The sequence below is a fragment of the Pan troglodytes genome, chromosome 5 (genome assembly GCF_028858775.2).
Source record: "Pan troglodytes isolate AG18354 chromosome 5, NHGRI_mPanTro3-v2.0_pri, whole genome shotgun sequence".
NCBI classification, from domain to species: Eukaryota; Metazoa; Chordata; class Mammalia; order Primates; family Hominidae; genus Pan; species Pan troglodytes.
Window position 1 is genome coordinate 73,365,336 of NC_072403.2, and position 10,573 is coordinate 73,375,908.

The 10,573-nt window shown below is 36.3% G+C and overlaps 1 pseudogene; it reads left to right on the forward strand.

Moving 5' to 3' along the window:
- The first annotated feature begins 3,633 nt into the window (after window positions 1–3,633).
- LOC134810330 (transmembrane protein 98-like) lies at window positions 3,634–9,534 on the forward strand (annotated as a pseudogene).
- Window positions 9,535–10,573: the final 1,039 nt, after the last annotated feature.

Genomic DNA, 10,573 nt, shown 5'->3' on the forward strand with positions numbered 1-10,573 from the left:
CCTATTGAAGAAGGCATATGGAAAGTCAAGACAGGCTGAAATCTGGGCCTCTTGCACCAAATAGCCAGGTTTTGAATGCAAATAAAAAAAAAATATTTGAAGAAAATTAAAAGTGGTTCTCCACTGAACGTGTAAATAGTAAGAAACAGAAGCAGCCTCATTGCTCCTAGGAAGAAAGTTTTAGTGATCTGGATAGAAGATCAAACCAGGTATGACATTCTCTTTAGCCAAAACTCTAACCCAGAGCAAGACCCTGACTCTCTGTCTTCAATTCTGTGAAGGCTGAAAGAGGTGAGGAAGCTGCCGAAGAAAAATCTGAAGCCAGCAGTGGTTGCTTCATAATGTTTAATTTTTTTAAAAAGCCATTTCCATAACATAAAAGTACAAGGTGAAGGAGCAAGTGCTGATGTAGAAGTTGCAGAAAGTTATCTAGAAGATCTAGCTAACATAATTGATTAACCAAATAACAGATTTGCAATGTAGATAAAATAGCCTTTTTCTTAGAAGATGCCATCTAGGACATTCACAGATAGAGAGAATTCAGGGCCTGGCTTCAAAGCTTCAAAGGACAAGTTGCCTCTTGCTAGGGGCTGATGCAGCTAGTGACTTTTAGTTGAAGCCAATGCTAATTTACCATTCCCAAAATCGTAAGGCCCTTAAGAATTATGTTAAATCTACTTTGCTTGTGCTCTGTGAATGGAACAAAGCGTGGATGACAGCACATTTGTTTACAGTTTGCTTACTGAATATGTTAAGTCCGTTTTTCAGACTTACTGAGCAGAAAAAAAATTAAAAATATTATTGACGAGGTGCCTGGTCACCCAAGAGCTCTGATGGAGATGTACAAGAATATTAATGTTCTCATACCTGCTAACGTAACTTCCCTTCTGCAGCCCATGGATCAAGGAGTAATTTTGACTTTCAAGTATTATTATTTAAGAAATACATTTCATAAGGCTGCAGCTGTCATAGGCAGTGATTTCTCTGATAGATCTAGACAAAGTCAATCAAAAACCTTCTGAAAAGGATTCACCATGCTAGATGTCATTAAGAACATTCATGGCCGGGCGCGGTGGCTCACGCCTGTAATCCCAGCACTTTGGGAGGCCGAGACGGGCAGATCACGAGGTCAGGAGATCAAGACCATCCTGGCTAACATGGTGAAACCCCGTGTCTACTAAAAATACAAAAAATTAGCCAGGCGTGGTGGCTGGCGCCTGTAGTCCCAGCTACTCAGGAGGCTGAGGCAGGAGAATGGTGTGAACCCGGGAGGCGGAGCTTGCAGTGAGCCAAGATCGCGCCACTGCACTCCAGCCTGGGCGACAGAGCGAGACTCAGTAAAAAAAAAAAAAGTGGACATATTCTTTCTGGACAGACTCTGGAATTTTAGCTGGATGTTCAAAGTTACTGTGCAATGACAGGCATGTATGATAATGTGTCTCACAGACATATGGGAAGTGACAACCAGAGTAGAGCCATCACCTTACTTTGTTCCGTGGTGTAGGTGCTCTATGGTCTCTCCTCTGCTTAATTATGCTAGAATATAGGTTTGCTTAGGTACCAAAGTAAACTAAAATAAAGATTAGCATTAAAAGTTATGGACACAGAAACTATTTTGCTGTGCTTCTATAGATCACCTGTTCTCCAAGGTGAACAGAATATATAAGCTTTTAATGAGTGTTTGAAATACAAGAAACTAATAATCATTTAACCATTATGTAGATTCCATGACCTAATACTGAAGTATAAAACAAAGATAATTCATTCTCATATTTTTTTTATAATTTGAAAATATAGTAGAAACAATAGAATAAAGTATTTCAAGATTTAGGAAATGTATTAGAACTGCTCATAACTGTATTTTATGTAAATTTATTGTGATTATGTAGATTGTGCTAGGGGTTCTGATGAGGAGGAGAAAGAATACTTTCTCTTCATACTTTAAATGCTTGAAGAAAGTTCCTAAGACTAGGAAAAGAAATCAGTAAGTTTTATTAGCAATTACCATTTAGTTACCTCTCCCTAGAAATACACCCCCCACCAGATTTTTGATTGGTTTGATTTTTTGCTAATTAGTTCTACGAGTTTCTTATATTTTTTTATTATTAACACCTTAGCCTAATGTGTGTAACAACTATTAACATAAAATAAGGGTTTAAAAACATTATTTCCTATTCACTTATTTTCCTAATAATAGTATTGTTTATATTTCCCCTGCCCCTACAAAATGGATGAAGGAACCCTAATAGGGTTATTCTAGGACCCTAACATTTATGTAAATTACATTTTAGAATTTCTGAGAATTTGAAGGAATGTTGGTATTGTTTTAAGGTCCTTACAGAATTTTGTGGTAAATAGAAATTTTTTAATATTATTCAGGAAAGCAATCAAGGTTTTTATTCTAGGTGCTTCTGTTGTATAGAAAAGTAATGGTTCTGAATGGAATTACCTAGCAAAGAACAATAGGTACAACTGGGATATAGAGAAAATAAATTTGAATACTTTAGTACACATGCAATCTGTCTGATATGATTAGAGATTAAGATGCCTAAACAGATCTTTCTGGTAATAACATTTTGATACTAGCACCATAGAAATTGTTTTATATGTGGTCATGATCATTATTGCTAAACTTTAGTCTTTAAAGAAAAACCTGCAGTTTAACTCATAAAAATAATTATCTTCCTTGGTTGGTATACACAGACAATTGTCCTTAGTTTTCACCTTTGTCTCTTGTTTAGATTTTAAACTACTATATTACAAGTTCCTCCAGTAAATGGCATCACAGCATGGTTTTAATTTCTTAATGTGAGTGAATAGTTTTAGTTTTCAAAAACAAAATAGTGATTATCATAAATTTACTGAGATGTGACTGAAATGATTGTTGCATGACTAACCCATCTACCTTGTATGATGAAAAAGAGTATTTGATTGTCTGAGGCTATAGAGGTCCAGCTCAGTAGAGTGAAAAAAAGGACACTCTTGTACAAACAGGAAGAAAAAAGTACTGTTAAATTACTGGACAGGCATGGTGGCTCACGCCTGTAATCCCAGCACTTTGGGAGACTGAAGCGGGCTGACCACCTACGGTCAGGAGTTCGAGGCCAGCCTGGCCAACATGGTTAAAACTAAAAATACAAAAATTAGCGGGATGTGGTGGCAGGCATCTCTAATCCCAGCTACTCGGGAGCCTGAGGCAGGAGAATCTCTTGAACCTGGGAGGCGGAGGTTGCAGTGAGCTGAGATCATGCCATTGCACTCCATCCTAGGCAACAAGGGCAAAATTACATCTCAAAAAAAATTACTAAAATTTGAGTCTTTTTCCTTTTTTGCATGGCCTTTCTCTCATCTTGTCATGATATTTTTAAAATTGCCACTATTGTTGTTTTAAATAAAGAAAAATTAAAATTTTCAAATATGAACATAGACTAAACTGTTCATTTTCTATTGTGCAATGCCATTTCCTATACAAATATAAGGGCCTTTAACTTGAAAGTAGCACACCAAAATTCCACAACACATATTTTATCCTGCATTAGTCTGTTTTTCACTGCCATAAAGAGCTACCTGAGACTGAGTTACTTATAAAGAAAAGAGGTTTATTTGGCTCACAGTTCTGCAGGTTGTACAAGCATGGCACCAACATCTGCTCGACTTCTGTTAAAGCTTTTGGAAGCTTTTACTTATGGAGCAAGGTGAAGGAAGAACAGACCTGTCACACAAGGAAATAGGAAGCAAGAAAGGTACCAGCCTCTTTTAAACAGTCAGACACACGCTAACTATTAGAGTGAGAACACATTCATTACTGTAGGGAGGGTACCAAGCCATTCATGAGGGATCCAGCCCCATCCAGCCCTTTCATGACCCAACAACTTCCCAGGCCCCACCTCCAACATTGGAGATCACATTTCAATATGAGGTTTTGAGGGGACAAATATCTAAATTACATCAAGTCCTTATCAGAATGGTGGAAATACTGCACAAACTAACACAATTGTTTTTATTTCACTTCTCGATAGTACACATGCTACCAACCTCTATACCTTTAGCATAGTGATAAGCTAAAGAAAGACTATAAGGAAAAGGAAACATGGCTTTGAGCATCGATGGTTGGTTAATACAGAGGAGTAAAACAAATAAAGGATATGGAGAGTTTTTCATTCATGATAGAACATCATTGCATTATTTCCACAGTTAAAGCAAGTATTGCTCAAATGGAAACTGTGACCTCTTAAGGATGTTAGTGCTCCCTTTCCTTATCACAGTTACTCGATGGTTCATGCAACACTCTGACTTTGTAGTAGATCTGAGTCTTCCTGAACTCCTGCATGTTGTGGATCCACAAGAATTCTGTGTTCATAAGAAACTGGGCGTGATGTCTACAAAGGAAGCAGCTCTGCTCACTGGCATGTTCCATTGTCCTATCAGACCTATCAGACCTCACTTGCAAAACATACATTCCAAGATAAAAATATTAAAAATTTCAAGATGGTGACAGCAGAAAATGAAATTACACCAAGTGCCAAGCTTGTGATGCCATCTCTGTGGCTGAATCAGCTTTAGGAAAAGAGAGGTGAACGTTTCCAGATTTTGCTTCAGAGAAAGGTTTTGCGATGATCATTGGATAATGAATTACCATTGTTTTTCTCTACCAGGTTAAAGCGTGGTTGCATTTTGTTTAAAATGGACTGTTATATAACATCATAAATTATATTTTACCCAATAAAACTTGGTCTTTTACTAAAGTAGAACATACGGTTAAAAAAATAAAACTGAATATTGAATTAGGAAAAGAAAAGAATACTGATATCAATGATATTTGATTCGGCTGTTTTGCTAAAGAAATGCATTTTATGATTTTTAAAGATGCACATCCAGAAACTTTTTATATCACAGTGGATTATTATAAGATTTCTATCACAAAAAATAATATTGGTCTTCATGCAGGTAGTAAGCTATCAGACACAGCTTTTATGTGCCTAGATTCAAAGGGATGAATAAAAAATAGTACACATTACATTGTTTCTTCACAATTTGGGTGACACACAATTTGAAAGGCAAACTATACTAATATACAATGAAAATACACAATGAAACATCATAAGGTAATATAAAATGATAAGTTGTATTCTTCTGTTTCCTAGAGAAGGACACGTCCCTCACATTTTTATACAATTTTTCTTTGTAAGAATTATTGTGAATTTTTATTTTATGTTTCTTTGTGTGATTACCTATTCTCTGTCTTCTTCAACAGTAAGCTTCCCTAATCTGATTTTGCTCACTCATGTATAGTCCAGCCTTGACTCAGTGTCTGACACAGTGGTGAGAACTGGCATATGCACTTAATAAACACTGCTAATTCGAAAATATAGAAATACCTCACGCAGGACTCATTTCACAATAGAAATGTAATGTTAAAAACAGGAAAATATTTGACTTACCAGGAAAGACTCTACAGAAAAGATAAAATAGTAACAATTACGAGAATGGGCCAAAGGGAGGAACAAGTTTGGCGAAGCTTTTGTAACGAATACTCTGTAATGATTCTAGGAAAAATACTTTAAAGTAGTTTTATTGTCACTGAGTCATAGAGTTAGTGCAATACCACTAAAAGAGTAAAGACTGTTTTAAGAAATTAACATTTCAGTTATTTCTTCAACCACTCTTTAGAGAATTTTATTTTGAATATATCTAAAATATTCTAGGAAGTCAGTAGTTTCCTCATTGTTCATTCAATACTCAAAAATAGAATTTTATTTTTAACTACATGATTTCTATTTATATGTAATGTATTTAAGTATCTCATTTTTATAAAAGGTAATATTCATAGAAGTTTCTTAAAACATGTAATGAAAAGGGAATGGAAAGAATAAATTCAAATCCAGTGTGGAATGTTTCAAAATTGTTAAAATTTAAATTGTTATATTTTCAGTGAATTTACTGTGAATTTTTATTAACCAGTAGTATATGCTATCAGAAGAAAACTTTTGTAATAATATAGAAAGGGCTTGAGAATTTCAGTAACTAATTTTCGAGCATACAACCAATTGCATATATTAGATTTAATTCATCTTTTATAGAACTTCAAGAACTAAGCTATCGGTTTGATTGTAACTGAAATATGTAACTCAAAAAAGCTCTATTTAAATTAATCTAATTATATGCTTATGTTTTCAGTTTCCCAGTGTGATCATAGTTCTTTATTTTGTCTTTATTTCCAACCTCCATGAAATAGGAATTTGTATCTATTGGTTATTATATTATATACATTAGTAAATTGCTACCTAACAACTTCATCAATAGCCAAACTACATTTAGGTCAAAAAATAAATACTTTTGTCAGACACTATCCATCAATTGTAACAATTGTAAATATTTCTCTTTTGATATTTCCCTAATACCATTAAGGTTTCAATAATATATTATTCAAATGTGTACAATCATTTTCCTTTCAGTTTAAGAAAGTGAAATCAAACTCAAATATTTTACTTGCCATGTAGTAGAAATACTTAAATAAGACAAAGTATAAGTTATACAATTTTTTTCAAATTTTGTGTTTTTTCTTCTCATGGATATATTATTATCTGAAAGGAGTATATTCATGCAATTTTCAGATCAGTTGTGTCACTATCCAAATTTAAATAAATAAGATAGTGCACAGGAGGCAGAAAAAAAGGTCAGAAAACTGGCTGGGCACGGTGGCTCACGCCTGTAATCCCAGCACTCTGGGAGGCCAAGGCAGGCTGATCACGAGGTCAGGATATCGAGACCATCCTGGCTAACACGGTGAAACCCCGTCTCCACTAAAAATACGAAAAACTAGCCAGGCATGGTGGCAGGCGCCTGTAGTCTCAGCCACTAGGGAGGCTGAGGCAGGAGAATGGCGTGAACCCGGAAGATGGAGCTTGCAGTGAGCGGAGATTGCACCGCTGCACTACAGCCTGGGCGACAGAGCATGACAGGGTCTCAAAAAAAAAAAAAAAAAAAAGTCAGAAAACTTAACCTATACTGTACCATAAAGTAAGTCATTTAGACTAGACACTTCAGTCTTATAATATAGTGCATATTATGTCTTAATCACCTCATTAACATATTTAGGTTTATATAAGCATACCTCTGTGCAACATACATTAGAGAGAAAGAACTAATAGAAAAATAATAGAATAATAAATATAGAATTCCTATTGCTCTGAAATCATAGTTAATGAGAATGTCACTATATACAAATACTCAAAAGATATATTAAAATTAAGAAAAATCATAGTGTTCTTGATTTTGTTCTTTATTTCTGAGAGGGCACAGTAATACCCCTTCCTGTCCGTGTGAACATTTTCTCCAATCTCTACTCTTCCCCATGTGGACACATGTGCGAGCATATACACACTTTCTAGTGTAGTTTTAGGTAGAATTTATTTTTTCCTTGAGAGAGAACTTAGAGAAAATGGAGCAGAATGGCCTCAACTTTTACAAAAAATTGTAAATGGGTAACAGAAATACTTAGAAATAGTCATAAACAACTTACAGCAGATTGTTTACACAAACCCCAAAATTTTTTATAAGGAGATTGATTTAACTTATTCTGATTTCTATGCTCTTATAGCAATATTTTCAGTGGAAAAAATCACATCAAAACACTTGCAAACTAAAAATTGTGCCTATTGCATATGCCAGATATCTAGTTTTTCTCTCCAAACACAAATTGCTAAGGAATACTTCAAAGCTTCAAACAAAACTTAAAAAAAAAATAAAAACATGCTAGAAATATTTTTTTCTATAGATAACTTACATGGATAATAAAAGGAATGTTTCTTGGAAGTAAAGGTTACAAAGTGCTTATTCGCTTTAGTCCTCAACAAAGCTTTTCTGAATTATATTATTTATTGAAAATAGAATTTCTCCATATGGCCAGCAGTAAATCTATTTTTTTGTTTGTTTCTACTTGTTTTTTTTTCCCTTAAAATATCTGCAATGTGGGCAGAAGATTCGTGATTGGGTAAGCACTACCATATAATATTGTTACTAGGATTTGTCATCTAAGGGTTTCGTTTGTTTTATTGTTTTAAACATAATAGAAGGTATCATATTTTGTGGTATTTAAAAAATACTTCTTAAGTTAATATAGCTTGCTCCCATCGCCATGGGACTGCTCATCTACAGTTCAGAAAATTTAGCCTATGAGGAGGATATGAGTGAGACTAAGTCAGGAGCCACCGAGAAGCAAGAAGGCCACAGTGATTGTTGCCATAAGCGTGCTGGCTACCATCTTTCTGGCTTTGTTTGCAGTCTTGGTGGTGGTTTGAGTGCAGCGCTACCGCTGGCCAGGAGACCTGCTGCAGCGCTATGATTCCAAGCCCATTATGAGTCTCTTGGGTGCCATGGAGACCCAATCTGAGCTCTCTGAGTTAGAACTAGATGATGTCATCATCGCCCACTCTGGCATAGAGCCCATTCTGGAGAATGAAGACTGGATCTAGGATGCCTTGGGTCTCATGTCCCACTGCAGTGTCATCTTGAAGATTTGTCACACTTTGAGAGAAAAACTTGTTGCCATGACAACGGGCTCAGAGGCTGAGAAGAAGACTTCAGCCACTGTCAGCAGCATCATTGTGGTGGCCAAGTGGATCATCCCCAGAGTAGATGATGTTGTGAAATCAGTGTACCATCTGTTAAGCACCAAGCTCCTGGATGTGAGTACGACTGCCCTGCTCCTGTCAGTCATCAGGTGCTGGTAACCAGAAATGCCTGCCATCTGAACAGGGGCCCCAAAGCACTTGGAGGTGCTTTGAGAAGCAGCCTTGCCTTCTGAACCAGATAAAGACCTCCCAGGCCCTAAAGCCTTCTTGCAGGAGCAGTTGGGAATTTATTGCCTGTAGGCCAGCAGCTAGTCATGAAAGCTAGCAAGAATGGCTTAGATGAGCCTTCCACTTTTTCCTGTAGAGTTAGTTGTTCTCCAGGGCTCAGGAATGTGTGCATAGCAAAGCAGGAGAGTCCTATCTGGTGATGCCATTGTTGCAATTACAAATTGTGGCTGGTGAGAGGCAGTCTAATACCACAATTAGGGGATATGCCATTCATCATTTGCACAACACAGCACTGAAACTGATAGATGGTCAGCTTTATTTAGATTCCCTAGTGTTTTCAAGAAAATTGTGCTACCATATAAGAAATCTAGAGGTTTCACATTAAACATCAGAATTTCTGGCTTCTCCTGAACAGTCAGATTTGGCAGTTGTGATTTGTGTTTTCAAACGAGAACAATCAGTTGGAGTTAAGTAGGGATTGCCTCTCTTGGCAAGACTGTACTCTTTTTTGCCTGTTTCATTTATTTGTATTATCTGCCTGATCCCTGAGGTATCTGAGCCTGTCCTGTTATTTAGAGGTTTGGGTTTGAAGCTTAGCACTATGAAGTTTATTATTTCCTTTTATCCTTATGCCTACAATTTTACTATACGCCACTAGGTATACAGTAAATTTATACTTATGATTCCCTCAAAAAATAATAATTCAAAAATAAAAATAAATTAGTATAATTCATATGAATGTTGTTTTTTATCTCTTTTACTTTTTAAAAAATTTCTGCCATATCTAAGATGTTTATAAACAGACTATAGGGCAAACATTTGCAAAGGTGTATATGGAATGCAATTAATGAGCTAACAGGAATTTGGCAGTAGAAACACTAGTGTGTTAAAACATTTACAGTTTTCTCTGCAATCCAGTCCAGGAGGTAATAACATCTTTTTTTTTTTTTTTAATACTTTAAGTTCTGGGATACATGTGCAGACGATGCAGGTTTGTTACATAGGTATACACGTGCCACGGTGGTTTGCTGCACCCAGCAACCCGTCACCAACATTAGGTATTTCTCCTAATGCTATCCCTCCCCTTGCCCCCCAACCCCGACAGGCCCCAGTGTGTGATGTTCCTCTCCCTGTGTCCATGTGTTCTCATTGTTCAACTCCCACTTATGAGTGAGAACATGTGCTGTTTGGTTTTCTGTTCCTGTGTTAGTTTGCTGAGATTGATGGTTTCCACCTTCATCCATGTCACTACAAAGGACATGAACTCATCCTTTTTTATGGCTGCATAGTAATCCATGGTATATATGTGCCACATTTTCTTTATCCAGTCTAACATTGATGGGCATTTGATTTGGTTCCAAATATTTGCTATTGTGAACAGTGCTGCAATAAACATACGTGTGCATGTGTCTTTTTAGTAGAATGATTTATAATCCTTTGGGTATATGCGCAGTAATGGGATTGCTGGATCAAATGGTATTTCTGGTTCTAGATCCTTCAGGAATCGCCACACTGTCTTCCACAATGTTTAAACTAATTTACATTCCCACCAACAGTGTAAAAGCATTCCTATTTCTCCACATCCTCTCCAGCATCTGTTGTTTCCTGACGTTTTAATGATCACCATTCTAACTGGTGTGACATGGTATCTCGTGGTTTTGATCTGCATTTCTCTAATAACCAGTGAAGATGAGCTTTTTTTCATATGTTTGTTGCCTGCATAAATTTCTTCTTTTGAGAAGTGTTTGTTCCTGTCCTTCGCCCACTTTTTG